We start from the raw sequence: 15,622 nt of genomic DNA on the forward strand, positions 1-15,622 counted from the left end.
AATGCTTGTTACATCATATATACATTTAGGGTAAAAGAGCAATGAAATTATTGACATCGTCAATGCTGATTTACACACTCAGAATCTTTCTTCATATATTGAAATAAATAGTACAAGGATACTCTATACCTTCATATGATATTGGTAGGGTATAGATATTGTTAACGACCAACATATCATTTGGCTTTGAAAATATTGTAGTTATATGTATATATATCCAAAGCTGCCGACCGTTGCAGTTTTTCTGCCTACGAGAAACTACAACTTTCCTGGGCAAATCCCAACCTAGACCCTTTTGTATCATATATAACCCTTTGGTTTCTTTGCTGATAATTCGCAATGATACCGATTTTGTCTTCGAATGTGAGGCTTGCAAGAGCCAAACAAACCTGAGATGCATCTGTCTTTACAAAGTAAAAGACCCCAGTGACGTCCACATTCATCTCCGCATTACCCTTAAACTGCAATTTTAGTGTAGGGACATCCACTTCTTAATACGCACTAAGGTTAAAGCAAGTATCCAAGATCGAGAAAGCTGGTGCGGTTGGGAAACTCGAAAATTGTTTCTGAAACTCTGTCTTCAAAGCCTTGTAGAGTGTTGGAGGAAGCCTTGTGATAACGGTTCTGGAGTTGATAAGCATCGTGGTCTTCCCGATGCTTGAATCTCGCAGTGTCACCCCACCAACACCGACACCGGTAAGGTTGAGGAAATAGAAAGTTGATAGCTTTGGATTTGGGATCATTCTAATGTAAGAAAAGGGGTTTGAAGTATTGTAAACTGATAAACTGCCTCCCAAAACTAATGAACCAGAAGCCCCAGATTCTGTTGAAGGCAGACAATAGGAGAAAAAACCACCAAATATTGCCCAAGTTTGAGAAACCAGAGAGATAGAACTCCTCCCTAGTCCCAACAGGCCAGAAGCTCCACCGAACAGACCTTTATTGTTCTGGCCACATCCAAATATAAAATTTTCCACCGGAGTCTTCCCTAGATTGATATGATCATGAGTTAGATCGCCTCGAGTGTAGGATCCATCGCCATAGCTAACGACATAGTTACATGTTGGCGGGTTTTCCCCGTAGATTCCCGTGTTCCCAGTTGCAAATGCAAGCGACTGACACTCAGATGAATTACATGAGACTGTTCGGTAGGAAGGAGATGCTGAAGGGTTGAAGATAGGTTCTTTTTGACCATAACATGATTTGCAAGGCTGGCATTGAACCCAAGTCAAATCACTTCCGGTGTCGACAATCACAGTCATTTTTGATTAAAATAACAAACATTTTTGGGTGCCCAATCACATCCTAATCAAAGATCGGTGGCGACTCTTTGAATCGTATTTTTTCGATCGTAAAGGAAATCCAAAATTTTTCGAAACGAGAGGTTTTTAAACCGTATTTGTTTTTAAATTAAAAATTAATGTGGTTTTCAATTTTTCACCTTTTAAAAAAATTGTTTCAACAGCTTGGCGACTCCGTTGGGGACTTTTTTTAGATTGTCAGGCCGATAGTCGATTAATTAATTGTCTTTGCAATTGAAAGTTATAAATTCTTTTTAATTTGATTTTTGATCCCTTGTTTTGTTTTTAATAAGTTTTGTTTGTATTTTGATTTAATTCGATTAACAATTAAATAGTTGTACTGATTTGTTTGCTAATGATTTCAGAATAATTGTGTGTTTTGGGAATTGATTTTGAGTGTTTTTATTTTTTGTTTTTTCGCTTTTCCTCACACATTGCACAACTGTATTATCATAACAGAGCTAAAACCCCGCTCCGTCCTATTTAAGTAGGAGTGAGAGACTATGCCCTTGTGTGGTTTTCACCTCCGCATGGGATAGTGGATCACTCCTGGAGCTCATGCCTTATGGTCCTCGTGATGGTAATCACCTTCGCATGGACATAAGGAGGTGTGTTCTCTCGAAATTGAACTCGATCCCATAAAGCCTATGATGGGCCAGGATTAAGGGTTCGACAGCCCAAGGGGGCACCAGCAAGGACAATTCAAGAACCTATTACTTTAGAACTGAACCCGACATATAGTGAACATAAAGCCTGAACTTAGGTTGAACCAAACCCAAACCTTAAGAATCTTGTGAGGAGAGTACACAAGGAAAAGCTTTTTTTGAGTCATTTATTTTTCGTTTTTCGAATAAATGCTTGCGAACTAGATATCATGTGGTTAGGTTTATTTTTCTCGAACAAGCATGCGAATTAGATATCATGCGGTTAGGATTTATTTTTGTGAATAACAAAGCATGGGGGTATATATCATGTTGGGTAGGATCTGATAAAGTATGATTGGGTAGCCAGCATGTGGGTAGGATTTTTTAACAAATTATTATTCCGACTTAATTGTTTTATGCTTACTAACTAATCTGTTGTTGTCTTTGCCTTGTTTCTTTTCTGTTTTGCATTGCACTATCCATTACATGGTGTTGATTTGGGATCGATGTCCATATAGAAGGCCAATAATATGGAACGAACGGTTCAGAAAGAGGTTGAAGACAATGTGGATGTTCTGAGGTGGTCGGAACAGTCCCAACTGACCAATGGGGACAACGTGATGCCTGGATATGTGTCGGAGTTATTTGGTTACACTCACATCAATGTAATTCAGAATGATCTGAGTGAACTAAAAGAGGTATGAGGAAGATGGGAAGCAACCGACAAGGAGATGTTTTATCAGTTGTATGGTGATATTCCTTATCTTTTGGATGTTCTTATTGACTGAAATCTGTTTAGAGCGTTGGCGCAGTTCTGGAATCCGACTTATAGCTGTTTCACATTTGGTAGAGTGGATCTGACACCAACAATAGAGGAGTATCAAGCTTTGGTCTGTTGTTCGAGGTCCCAAATGGATAGAGTATATACCAAGCTGCAGTCACTCCTTCATTTAAGAAGAAATTACTATTGATGACCAGAATGAGTGAAGATTGGGTAGTCAGAAACATTAAGAAGAAGGGAGACAATGAGTGTATCTCTTGGGCTACTTTGAAAGAAGTAATTGATCATCACCCTGATAAGAGAAAGAAGCTTGACTTGTTTGCTTTAGGGATTTATGGGCTCGTTATTTTTCCAAAGGTGCTAGGATATGTAGACGTATCAATCGTTGACCTATTTGAAAAATTAGACAAGCACGTGGATCCTGTTCTAGCCATTCTAGCTGAGACATTCCGGTCTTTGAGTTATTGTAGGCGCGAAGGAGAATGCCGCTTTATAGGATGTGCGCCTTTGCTGCTAGTGTGGATTCTAAGTCATTTCAAACATGTTGAAAGGGCACCAGGACGAGTGTTTCTAGATGGGTTTTCGCGTTTGAATGCTTTTCTTTCTAAAGAATGGCCTCGGGGCTTCACCGAAGAAAAATGGATGGTCATCTTCAAGGATATCAGAGATGGTGATATTTTGTGGCGAGCTTCGTGGAATGTCTCTTTGGATATACTTTATCGATGTGGAGAGCGAGATTGAGTTCCTTTGCCAGGTATATGGGGTTCTGTTGGGTATGCATCGCTACTAATTTCCAAACAGTATGGGCCACTACAGTTCATTCCAGTCACATGGGACTTGGTAGGGTCATATTTTGCATTCAAAGGAGATCAGTATAAGGGTAAAGTTAAAGGGAACATTGAGGTCTGGAAGTAAACTCGTCGTGTGAAGTTGTTCACTTATGATCTCGAGTTATCTCAAGAGTACGAGCAGTGGAGAAGCGGTCGAGTAAATGACAACATCCCGATGGTGAATCCTGAAAATATTCAGCCGGTGGAAGAACAGTTGAGAGTGGTGCCATCTCCATTAGAGTTAGCTAAGCGTGATTTCGAAGCAGAACGAAGACAATGGAGAATGACTTTGCAGAAGCTGGAAGATGAAGTGTTTCAAAAGGGATTGGAGATCGACATTCAGAAGAGTAGAGCAGATCGAATTGAAAAAGTTGAGAAGCAACTTTGGCTAGACTTTGACGATATTCGGTCAACTTATCAGCAAATGGTAAAAGCTCAGACAGGTTCTAGCTCGAGTAAGTCTGTCGAATTAAGGCAAGAGGTGGCGAGCCTCAAAAGAGTAGCCGGAGAGAGTCAAGAAGAGCTCAAGCAAAGCAGACACCAAATTAAGATTTTATCGAAGGAAAAGGATTCTTTAGAGCAGTGGTAAGAGAGTCAAGCCCAAAATGAGAAGTTGAAGGATAAGGTTTCAAGGTTAGAGTCTGCATTACGATAATACCGAAATAGGGAAGGTAGCTCAAGCCATGGGGGAAGTTGAGAGTCTGAAAAAACAAGTGAGTGAGCTTGAAGCCATGGTTCAAGATTTTTAGAGGCGAGCAAGTGAGCTATCGATAGTTCCTTATGAGGGAGATATACAATGGCGTTTTCGATGGGAGCGAGCTCAGGCGAGAGTTAAGCAAAGAGAGGACCTTATTGCTTGTTACTTAGGACAGGCGCGGAGAATAGATCAATATTTGGTCATTCTATCTGAGGAAGCTGCTAATGTGACTGAAGAATTGGATTCCGAGGCCGAATAGAACTAGAAGATCGTGGAGTTGCTAGCACATGTACATCAAATAGGAGAGATGGCTCAGATTTATTTGTGATATATTTTAACTTTGTAATTGAACGTTGTTCTAATATAAAGAGTTGTTCTAAGGAGTCGTCCCAGGATCAACACCCTGCATTTTGCATATGCATTTTTTAATACATTTAAATTTTTGCATCGCATTTTATTCATTCATAATCATATATTTCATATTCATTAATAAATATCAGCGATAACAAAATGACTCTGTGACAGAGTAATACTGGAAAATCCCAAGCATACCTACAGAACCAGGAAGAAAGTTATGGAGGACAAACTTGCCCAAATTGAGAAGGCTCAGTTGGAGTTACAAGATAATATCAAGAAAATGCAAGAAGATATGGTGAATGCCTAAAAGGATATGTTTGCCAAGTTTGCGAATATGTTGGAAGGAAGAAATCTGGAATATGGGAAAAGCCCTGTGCCAGGAGCTGTAACTGAGGACCCACTTTATCCTCCAAGGTTTACCCCAGAACAATCTCCAGAACGTTCAAGTGACCCCTATTCATATCGAGAAGGTGTACATTAATCCAGTCGGTGCTTCTGTTAACGTACAACCTGAATCTAGTTCTTATCAAGAAGAACATCAATATCATCAAGTTCCAGACCTTGATGAAGAAGCCAAGAAGGACCAAAACAATCCACTGGAAAAGAAATGAAAACAATTAGAAAGAGAAGTCAGAGCCATGAAGGAAGATACTAGTGTCTATGGATTCGATGCAAAGGAATTAAGTCTAGTGCCGGATTTGGTTTTGCCTCCAAAGTTCAAGGTTCCTGACTTTGAGAAGTTTGATGGTAGCAGGTGTCCCTCTGCGCATATCACGATGTTCTGTAGGAAAATGATCGGATAAATAGGGGACGATTAATTGTTGATACACTGATTTTAGGAAAGCTTAACTGGTTCGGCAATCCGGTGGTATAACCAGCTGAGTAGAGCTAATATTAAATCGTGGAAAGACTTGGCTAAGTCCTTTCTTGAGCAATACAAACATGTAAAAGATGTTAGGCCCAACAGGATGATGTTGCAAGGAATGGAAAAAAAGTCTAACGAGAGTTTTAGACAATATGCTCAAAGATGGAGAGATGTAGCGGTGCAAGTCCATCCACCATTGGAAGAGGAGGAAACAAATATGCTTTTTGTCAATACCTTAAGGGCTCTTTTTTTCTCACATCTTATCGGTAATCCTTATCGAAGTTTTGCTGATGTAGTTACGGTGGGAAAAATGATTGAAATGGCGGTTAAGAGTGGAAAGCTCAAAGGGGGAGAGTCTAGTAAGAGGGAACAAACGAGGAAAAAGGAAAACGAAGTCAGTAATGTGAGGCAGTACGATTCTAATAACATCACTATTTCCCGTCCTCAAGGAGTAACGTCATCAAAACAAAATGACAATAGACAATGGGCAAGGGACCAGAGGAGAGAGAGGCCTCAATTTGACCCCATCCCGATGACTTATAAAGAATTGTTTCAGATTTTATATGATCATCATGTGGTTTTGCCCTATCACGTGACACCAATGCAACCTCTTTTTCCCAAATGGTATGATGCTAGTGCTCAGTGTGAGTACCATGCAGGGAATCCCTGGCATTCCATTGAGAATTATACTGCGTTTAAGAAGGTTGTCCAAGCTTTGAGAATGAGGAATGTCATCAACTTTGGTGACAGTGAGCAGCCGAATATAGCTCAAAATCCATTGCCAAGCCATGCAGGGGCAGGAGTTAACGCAATTACTGAAGAGAAAAGAAAGAGAATTGTAAGGAAGGTTAGTGATGTGGTATCACCTATGAGTTGAGTGTGGTATCAGATGGTTAAGGTAGAATTGTTGAAGCCCAGTTTAATGGGTGAATAGTTTAATAGTGGAGAGGTATGTCAGTATCATAACAGTGAAGGACACAATATTCAACAATGTCCTGACTTCCTATCTTTGGTACAAGACATGATGGACAATAAAGAAATTGAGTTCTTTAAAGAGATTGCTGAAGAAGAGGAAGAGGAAGTTTACGCTTCAGAAGGATCATCTAAAGGGGTTTATAATGCTAGTTGTCCCCTAATCATTACTCCCAAGAATCGATTGCCTGAAAAGGTGGCTCCGAAAGTGGTTATTACACCTCCATCTCCATTCCCATATCGAGATAATAAACAAGTGCCTTGGAAATATGATTGCCAGATGAGAAATATAACAAAAGAGAATGAGGAAGTAGATGAGGTGGGACACTTTACCAGAAGTGGTAGGTGTTATTCTCTTAATCCACCTAAAGAGTCTGAGAAGAAGGTTGCGGTTGATAAGGGGAAGAAGGTTGCGGTTGATAAGGGGAAAAAGGTTGATATTCAGATAAAAGAAGATGAGCCTATTATCAATGAACCAGTAACCGAGAGTGAAGCGGTAGAATTTTTAAAGTTTTTGAAGCACAATGAGTACAGTATTGTGGAACAATTACACAAGCTGCCTGCCCGTATTTCTGTTTTATCATTACTTTTGAGTTCAGAGGCCCATAGGAATGCACTGTTAAAGGTTTTGAACCAGAATTTTGTTCCGAAAGAGTTGCCTATTGAAAAGTTGGACCGGTTAGTTTCCAATATACAAGCTGATAATTTTTTTATCTTTTTCTGAGGATGAGATCCCTTCTGGAATGATTGGTAGTCAGAAGGCTTTACATATCACAATTAAGTGTAAAGGGCATGTGTTGTCCCGGGTTTTGGTTGATAATGGTTCGGCTTTGAATGTGATGCCCTTAGTGACTCTGAAGAAGCTTCCATTAAATAGTACACTTATGAGAACCTACCAAAGTGTGGTTCGAGCTTTCGATGGGACTAAAAGAGAAGTGTTGGGCAAGATTGATGTTCCTCTAACTATTGGTCTAGCAACTTATGAAGTTGAATTTCTCGTAATGGACATTATACCTACGTACAACTGTTTGTTAGGAAGGCCTTGGATTCATCAGGCCGGTGCAGATCTGTCCACATTGCACCAGAGATTAAAATTTGTGATTGATAGAAGGTTGGTATGTATTCACGCTGAAGAGGACATTATTGCTTCTGTTTCTACTACTGCTCTGTATATTGAAGTGGATGAGCAAGCGGTCGAGTGTTCTTTCAGATTGTTGGAGTTTGTCAATGCTACATTTGTGGCTGAAGGCAGGAAGATACCAAAGCCTAGATTGTCAAATTGTACCAAAATGGGACTCAAGCTGACCCTTGGAAGAGGAGCAAAAGTTGGGAAAGGGTTAGGAAGTCAGTTACAAGGACCGGTGAATCCAATATGCCCTGTTACTAAAAGAGATCGATTTGGTTTAGGTATCAGCCAACTCCAAGGGATAAGCTGAGGGGAATTAAGAAGAGTCAGGAAATGAGAAATGCCAGATTGGCTGGTGAAAACCTTAGCTGGGAACCCATGACCTTCCCTCCATTGAGCAACTTTTTCATATCTGGAGGGCATATGTTTTAAGGGAATTCAAGGAGTAATGAGACGATGGTTGAGAATGCCTTGGGAGATTTAGGCATTAATGTTATAACTGATGGTGAGTTTGAGGAAATGAGAGTTATGGGCATTTATCATGCACCGCCGAGCTTCGTGTTGAACAATTGGATCGCGGAAGAACTGCCTGTAGTTTACAAATCTGTTACAGGTAATGCACTGGAACTTTCTCCTGTTGTTCATACCCTGGGGCAATAGGTGATTTATGTAAAGGTTAAGCTGTTGTTTTTTCTTGCTTTCAATAAAAGATGCATTCTGTTAGTTCCAAATGGCAAACATTCTCCCATGCATTTCATTCATTCTTTGTTGTGTATATGTATTTATTTATTTCTATTTATTTGTATGGGAAAATATCCTCCCATATGTATATATGTATATATATCTTCTCTTTCGTTTTTCTTTCAGGAACTCATATATCAATAATATGAATGCTAATGACCCTGACCCGAATATTGATTTCGAGAAGCCTATATGTCAAGGGGAAATCGAGGATTGTGATGATGATGAGGGATGTGAACTACCTTCTGAATTACTGAAAATAGTGGAGAATGAAGATAAGCAAATTCTGCCTCATAAAGAGTTTACTAAGATTTTGAATTTGAGGACAGATGAGAATAAGAGAGAAGTAAAGATTGGTACCACTCTGTCAGTTGGAGGTCGACAAGATTTGATAGAATTGCTTCGAGAATACAAGGATGTGTTTGCTTGGTCATACGAAGATATGTCAGGTTTAGATACATAGTTGGTTGTCCATAAATTGCCAATAAAGCCTGAATGTAAACTGGTAAAACAAAAACTGAGAAGAATGAGACCTGAGATGCTGCTCAAGATTAAAAAGGAAGTGAAGAAACAATTTGATGCCGGGTTTCTTAAAGTGGCTAAATATCCTGAATGGGTGGCGAATATCATCCCAGTACCGAAGAAGGATGGGAAAGTTTGAATGTGTGTCGACTATAGAGATCTCAACCGAGCTAGTCCAAAAGATAATTTTCCTTTGCCACATATAGACACTATAGTGGATAATACTGCTGGAAATTCTTTGTTCTCTTTTATGGATGGTTTCTCTGGATACAATCAAATTAAGATAAACCCTGAAGATATGGAAAAAACGACGTTCGTTACCATGTGGGGAACATTTTGTAATAAAGTAATACCGTTTGGATTGAAGAACGCAAGGGTAGCATATCAAAGGGCCATGGTGACATTATTTCACGATATGATGCATAAAGAAATAGAAGTTTATGTCGATGATATGATTGTCAAAGCTAAGACAGATGAAGAACATATTAGGAATTTGAGAAAACTCTGTAAAAGACTAAGAAGATGCCAGCTAAAACTTAACCCAAATAAATGTACTTTTGGGGTGACATCTGGGAAGCTGTTGGGATTTGTAGTGAGCCAAAAGGAAATTGAAATAGACCCAGATAAAGTAAAAGCTATTCAAGACTTGCCAGCCCCATGAACACAAAAAGAAGTCAGAGGATTTTTGGGGAGATTGAATTATATAGCTTGGTTTATTTCACATCTGACGGAAAAGTGTGATCCCATATTCCGCCTTCTTCGCAAGAATAACTCAGGGGAATAGAGTGAGGATTGTCAAAGAGCTTTTGAAACAGTGAAAAGATATTTTTCGAGTACTCCAATCTTAGCGCCACCTATCTCAGGCAAACCCTTGATTCTTTATTTATCAGTTTATGAAAATTCAATGGGGTGTGTGTTGGGGAAACGTGACCAAACTGAGAAGAAAGAAAGGGCTATCTATTATCTTAGTAAGAAGTTCACTGAATGTGAGACTAGATACTCACCCATTGAAAAGTTGTGCTGCGCTTTGGTATGGGCTACTCGAAGGCTTAGGCAATATATGTTGTATCATACTACTTGGCTTATATCCAAGCTTGATCCCTTGAAATATCTAATGGGTGTGCCTACATTATCTGGAAGATTAGCTCGTTGGCAAATCATATTGTCCGAATTTGACATCCAGTATGTAAACCAGACAGCAATTAAAGGAAGTGCTATAGCTGAATTTATTGCAAGTAGGGCTTCGGAAGAATATGAGCCGTTGAGTTTTGATTTCCCAGATAAAGATTTAATGGCTATTTTGGTAGAAGAAGAAGTGACATCCACTAGTAAATATTGGAAGTTGAACTTCGATGGTGCTTCAAATGCCATGGGACATGGAATCGGGGCAATTTTGGTCTCACCGGAGGGAGAACATTATCCTTTTACCAGTCGGCTTAATTTTGAGTGTACAAACAATATGGCCGAGTATGAAGCTTGTGTTTTGGGTCTTAGAGCTGCCGTTGATCGCAAAATAAAAATGCTCAAGTGTATGGGGATTCAGCTTTGGTAATTACCAGTCAGGGGAGAATGGGAGACAAAGATCCTAAGCTTGTAGAATACCGTGAGTTGGTTATGGAACTCATTGAAGAATTTGAAGAAGTTACTTTCAATTACCTCCCCAGATAAGAGAATCAAATGGCAGATGCCTTGGCCACACTGGCAGCAACATTTAAGATGAGCGAGCATTCAAATATGGCGCCCATTGAAATGAAGGCTTATGAGTATCCAACCATTGTTTTAATATTGAAGAGAAAGAAGATGGAAACCCCTGGTATTATGATATCTTGCAATATATAAGGTATCAGAGTTATTCGGAACAGGCCACTGAGAATGATAAGAGAACCATTAGAAGAATGGCATCAGGGTATGTGCTTGATGGTGAGACTCTATACAAGAAAGTCTGGATCAGGTCTTGTTAAGGTGTGTTGACACGAAAGAAGCCAAGTTGATTCTTGAAGAAGTGCATGAGGGAATATGTGGTACCCATGCTAATGGGCATGCTATGGCTAGGAAGATTATGAGATTTGGGTATTATTGGTCAATTATGGAAAATACTGTATCAATTTTGCCGAAAATGTCACAAATGTCATTTATGGAGATAAGATACATACTCCTCCTCATCCGTTGCATGTAATGACAGCGTTTGTAATCTCAATGTGGGGCATGGATGTTTGGACAAATTTCTCCCAAAGCTTCAATGGTCATCGCTCCATCCTGGTAGCCATATATTACTTCCAAGTGGGTAGAAGCAGCTTCTTATGCAAATTTTACCCAGTCTACAATATGCAATTCTTAAAAAAGGAGATCCATTTGTAGATATGGTTTGCCAGAGATGATTATATCCGATAATGCATTGAATTTAAACAATAAGATGATGGATTCGGTCTGTAAGCAGTTCAAAATAAAGCATCATAATTCCACCACTTATCGCCTAAAGATGAATGGGGCAGTAGAGGCGGCTAATAAGAACATCAAAAGGCTCATAGAGAAGATGACTGAGACCTATAAAGATTGACATGAGAAGTTGTCATTTGCTCTGTTTGCATATCAAACTTCTGTACGGACGTTAACTGGGGCAACTCCATTTTCTTTGGTATATGGGATGGAAGTTGTCTTACCTATTGAGGTAGAAATTCCCTCACTTCGGATTTTGTCAGAGGTGAAGCTCAATGAGGCAGAATGGGTACAGGCTAGGTATGACCAATTGAATCTGATTGAGGAAAAGAGATTGAAAGCTATTTGTCATGGTCAGATGTACCAAAAACGTATGATACGAGCACATGGTAAGAAAGTTCATCTTCGAGAATTCCACGAAGGAGATTTGGTGCTTAAAAGGATTTTGCTTGTTCAGAAGGATTTCCGAGGAAAATAGATGCCCAACTGGGAATGACCTTATGTTGTCAAGAAAGCCTTTTCTAGGGGAGCTATAGTCTTAACTGAAATAGATGGATCGAAATTACCCTATCCAGTGAATTCTAACGCTGTTAAGAGGTATTTCGCCTGAAAAAAAATGAAAAAAGAAAAATAAAAAAATAAAAAGAAAAAAGAAAAATTGAGAAAAAAATGAAAAATGATGAAAAATGAAAAGGAAAAAAAGAAAAAAATAGAAAATGGAAGAAAAATGAAAATGAAAAAAATTAAATAAAAGGAGGGTTCAAGATGAAAATTCGAAAATGGCGTCTTGAAACCAAAGGAGGTCTCAAGTTGAAAACCCGCAAAGGGCGACTTGAGTTTTGTTTAAATTCAGAATTCGTGTATGGTGGAGGTTCTGAATTGATTTTGGAAATGAAAGAGCTCATGATATGGGTAGTAACAATGACAGTTGGCGATCAGGGTTGAGACTAAAGATTAATGAGTCTCGATTAAAATAACCAGGAGAGAAATTGAATGCACATGAGATTCAATATTGGTTTAGGGAATCCAATGATGGAAGATTTGGGAGTTTAAAAGAAGCTTCACACTCTTAAGCATCATCACAATTTTGGAGATTCTTTCGACAGAAGCTACACTCGAGTCATTCTAATGGCGTGCCAGTTCAAAAGCATTTGCATTATTGATATTTGAAGATGCCTACTCTTTTGTTCTTTTTTTTCCCAGTTAAAAGTTTGCTATGTAGTTACCTAAAAATTCTTTGCATTTATATAAATAAAGAGATGTATTTTCTTGTTAGTTTCCTTTTTGCAAGCATCTTATTTTGAAAAGTTAAAACATATATCTTAACTTGAAGTACATAAGATCATTTTGTATTATTGTGCAAAAGGTTTTGGAAAATGCAGGTATTCTGAAGCTGATGATGGTTTTAACATGTAAGCTTGTGTGGTTACGGGAAACTAAAATCTTGAAATTCATAGAAAATCTCAGCCATGATAAAAAGACCCAAAGAGATTGTCATTGATAAAGAAGTTGGTCATGAGTACTGGTGGGTTTCAAGAAAGAAAGGAGTCGAGGTCCTGTTAAGTCGAGAGATATGGAATTGAGATTGTTAGCTGGGGTGAACTGGTCAAATGTTATGTGCCCAAGATGAAACCGAGTTTCATCAAGATCAAAAGGAGATAGAGTTCCTTCGAAGAAGAAAATGCATCAAATTGCATACATTTAGGCATTAATAGGATCATGACACTCATAATTGCATGATGACTTAAGTATCTACAGGTTTCCCAGGGATAGTTGAAGATTGAAGATATGGAAATATCAAGATGACGATAACTAGTTTTGAGATCTTGAAAAGAATGATGTTTAGACGAAAACTAAGCCAAAGTAGATTCACATATCCAATGGCTTCCACACAAGTTTTCACGATGGAGATGGATTTTCAAAAAATTTCTCAAATTCTAAATTTTTGAATATAATATTTTCAAACATATGTTCATGATTGATAATGTTTGATTTTTAGGGTTGACCTTCGAAACAAGTCAATCTTAAGCCTTCACGGAAGAGTAGTGAAGCAAACTCATTTTATGAAGATCGAGTTCTATACTCTCTGATGGAATAGGGAGCAGACCTGTTTGTTGAAGATTGTTCGAGTTCTATACTCCCTGAACGAATAGGGAGCGGACCCGTTTATTGAAGATTGATCGAGTCTTATACTCTCTGAATGAATAGGGAGCAGACACATTTGTTGAAGATTGATCGAGTCTTATACTCCCTGAATGAATAGGGAGCAGACACGTTTGCTGAAGATTGGTCTAGTCTTATACTCCCTGAAGGGATAGGGAGCAGACCCGTCATTCGAAGATTTTTCAAGTTTCATTTATCCCGAAGTAACAGTGAGGTGCTTTAATCTTTTGAAGTTCTTAGGACCGGACAAACTCAATCATCTTTTGATCTTTGCTCTATTCTCGTTATACGACAATGAGCAAAGAGGGGCAGCAGTAGATGCTCGATTTCGTCCGGGGACTTTATCAGAGGCTTCGTATACAGTAAACGATACAAATTTGGACCAGTAGGAGCCCAAATCAGCAATGTTGATTGGAGACTTCAGTCCACGTGAAGTCCTGCAAAACAAGAACAGTTAGCAAGCGAAAATGAGGGGAAAGTAGTGTTTGATCGTGGGAGTGATATTGAGCACTCAGGAAACTATAAGAGTCAGTTTTAATTAAAAACAATTATCAATAAAGAAAAAAGAGGAGAAAAGGGGGGAGGATTAGAGATCAACTATCAAAGAATATACAGAAAGGAACGAAAAAAGAACTGGAGAGATCAATAATTCATTACCATTACGAGAGGGACGAGGGACGAGGGACCATTTTTCATTTTTATTTTTTTACACAATAGAGAAGGAACAAAAACAGTGTGTGTAAGATATTTCTTTGCCACATTCAAAGATCAATTGGTGTAACAAAGGATTCGGCTTACTCTTCTGAAAAGCAGTAGAATCAATACAAGCAAGTTATCTTCTTTATACTTTATAAATACTGAGCATGCATATTTGTCGTTTTTTTATTCGAAGCAAGTAGAAATATTAAGTTAGTCTCGATATACCTGTTATGCTTCGGGTCTAGATTGAAATTTGTTTTAGGAAAAGCTCGGCTGGTAGTAGTTTCATCACGCAGCAGTGTTGGTTGAGAGCGTTGTATTGGGAAAGAAAAAGTAGAAAGCAAGGAAGGCTTCTCCTCCATCATTTGTTCCCCTGGAAAATTCATAGCAAACAGATACACAACAAAAATTTCTCGAAATGTTTTCTTTCTTTTGCATTTCAAACAACCATATTTTCTTTATCTCGAAACCAAAACAAAATAGAAAAAGAAACAACCCATGTAAAATTCTCATCATTTTCAAAACAAAAGGATTACAACAGAAAATGAATCTCTTTTGGGAGGTAGTTTTTGTCTCCCTTTTACGTTTTTTCTTTGCAACCATCTCTTTGATTTGAACCAAAATATAGGAAAAGATGAGAGTAGTTTACCTTTTGTTAGTGATCTCGTTGACAGGGACTTGCCGCCGGGGCTAGGAAATTGAACAGTCGATCCTCTTTAGGGGGTAGGGGTTTTGCATATTGGCCTTAGTCTTGTTTTTGGGTTAAAACAGAGAAGATAAAGGTTAGGATATTAGAACAAAGTGTTTTATGTTGATTAAGGTGTTATTTGGTCTCTTTGGCCATCGCGGTGGCCAATCGGCGTTTATGGTTGCCGAGCGACGGCGGCGGTGTTCAAAGGAGGGAGTGGCAGCGATGGTGGTTGAAGGGGAAGAGCGGCAGTCGGCTTCCTTTGCTGGTCTGCAGCTTGCGTGATAATGAGAGGGAGAGTGTTGAAAAAGAAAAATGAAGAGTGAGGCGTGAGCTAGGGAAACTGAAAAGTGAAACGTGATGTTGGGTAGGTGTAATTAGGTTAGATTTTTTACTTAGTTTAGGTTTTATTTATTAATATTTTTGGTTAATTAATTTCCAGCCACCTAAATGTTAGGATAATTTGCTCTGGTGCCCTTGTATTTTAGCCTCATATTTACACTTTAGTCACTTTTAGGATTGCTTTCGAATTTAACCTTTTGTGTTTGTCCTGATTTCGTTATTTTTCCAGTTTTAATTTTAGTTGTAATTTCATTAGATTATTCATGTTTAAATCCCTTATATTTATGCGTGTTTTTATTTAAGTCCCTAGTTTAATTTTCGATTTGTATGTTTAATTTTACATATATTTAAATCTAGTCATTATTTTAACATGTAAATATATATTTTTTTTAAAATTTATAGTTTAATATGTTAAATTTTTGTTTTATATTTGAGTCATATTTGTACGTTATATGTTA

General features: G+C 38.4%; 1 pseudogene; it reads right to left on the reverse strand.

Moving 5' to 3' along the window:
• Positions 1 to 214: 214 nt before the first annotated feature.
• LOC120117058 lies at positions 215 to 1,262 on the reverse strand (annotated as a pseudogene).
• Between the last annotated feature and the right edge of the window lie 14,360 nt (positions 1,263 to 15,622).

Source organism: Hibiscus syriacus, unplaced genomic scaffold (genome assembly GCF_006381635.1).
Source record: "Hibiscus syriacus cultivar Baekdansim isolate YM2019G1 unplaced genomic scaffold, ASM638163v2 tig00110318_pilon, whole genome shotgun sequence".
NCBI classification, from domain to species: domain Eukaryota; kingdom Viridiplantae; phylum Streptophyta; class Magnoliopsida; order Malvales; family Malvaceae; genus Hibiscus; species Hibiscus syriacus.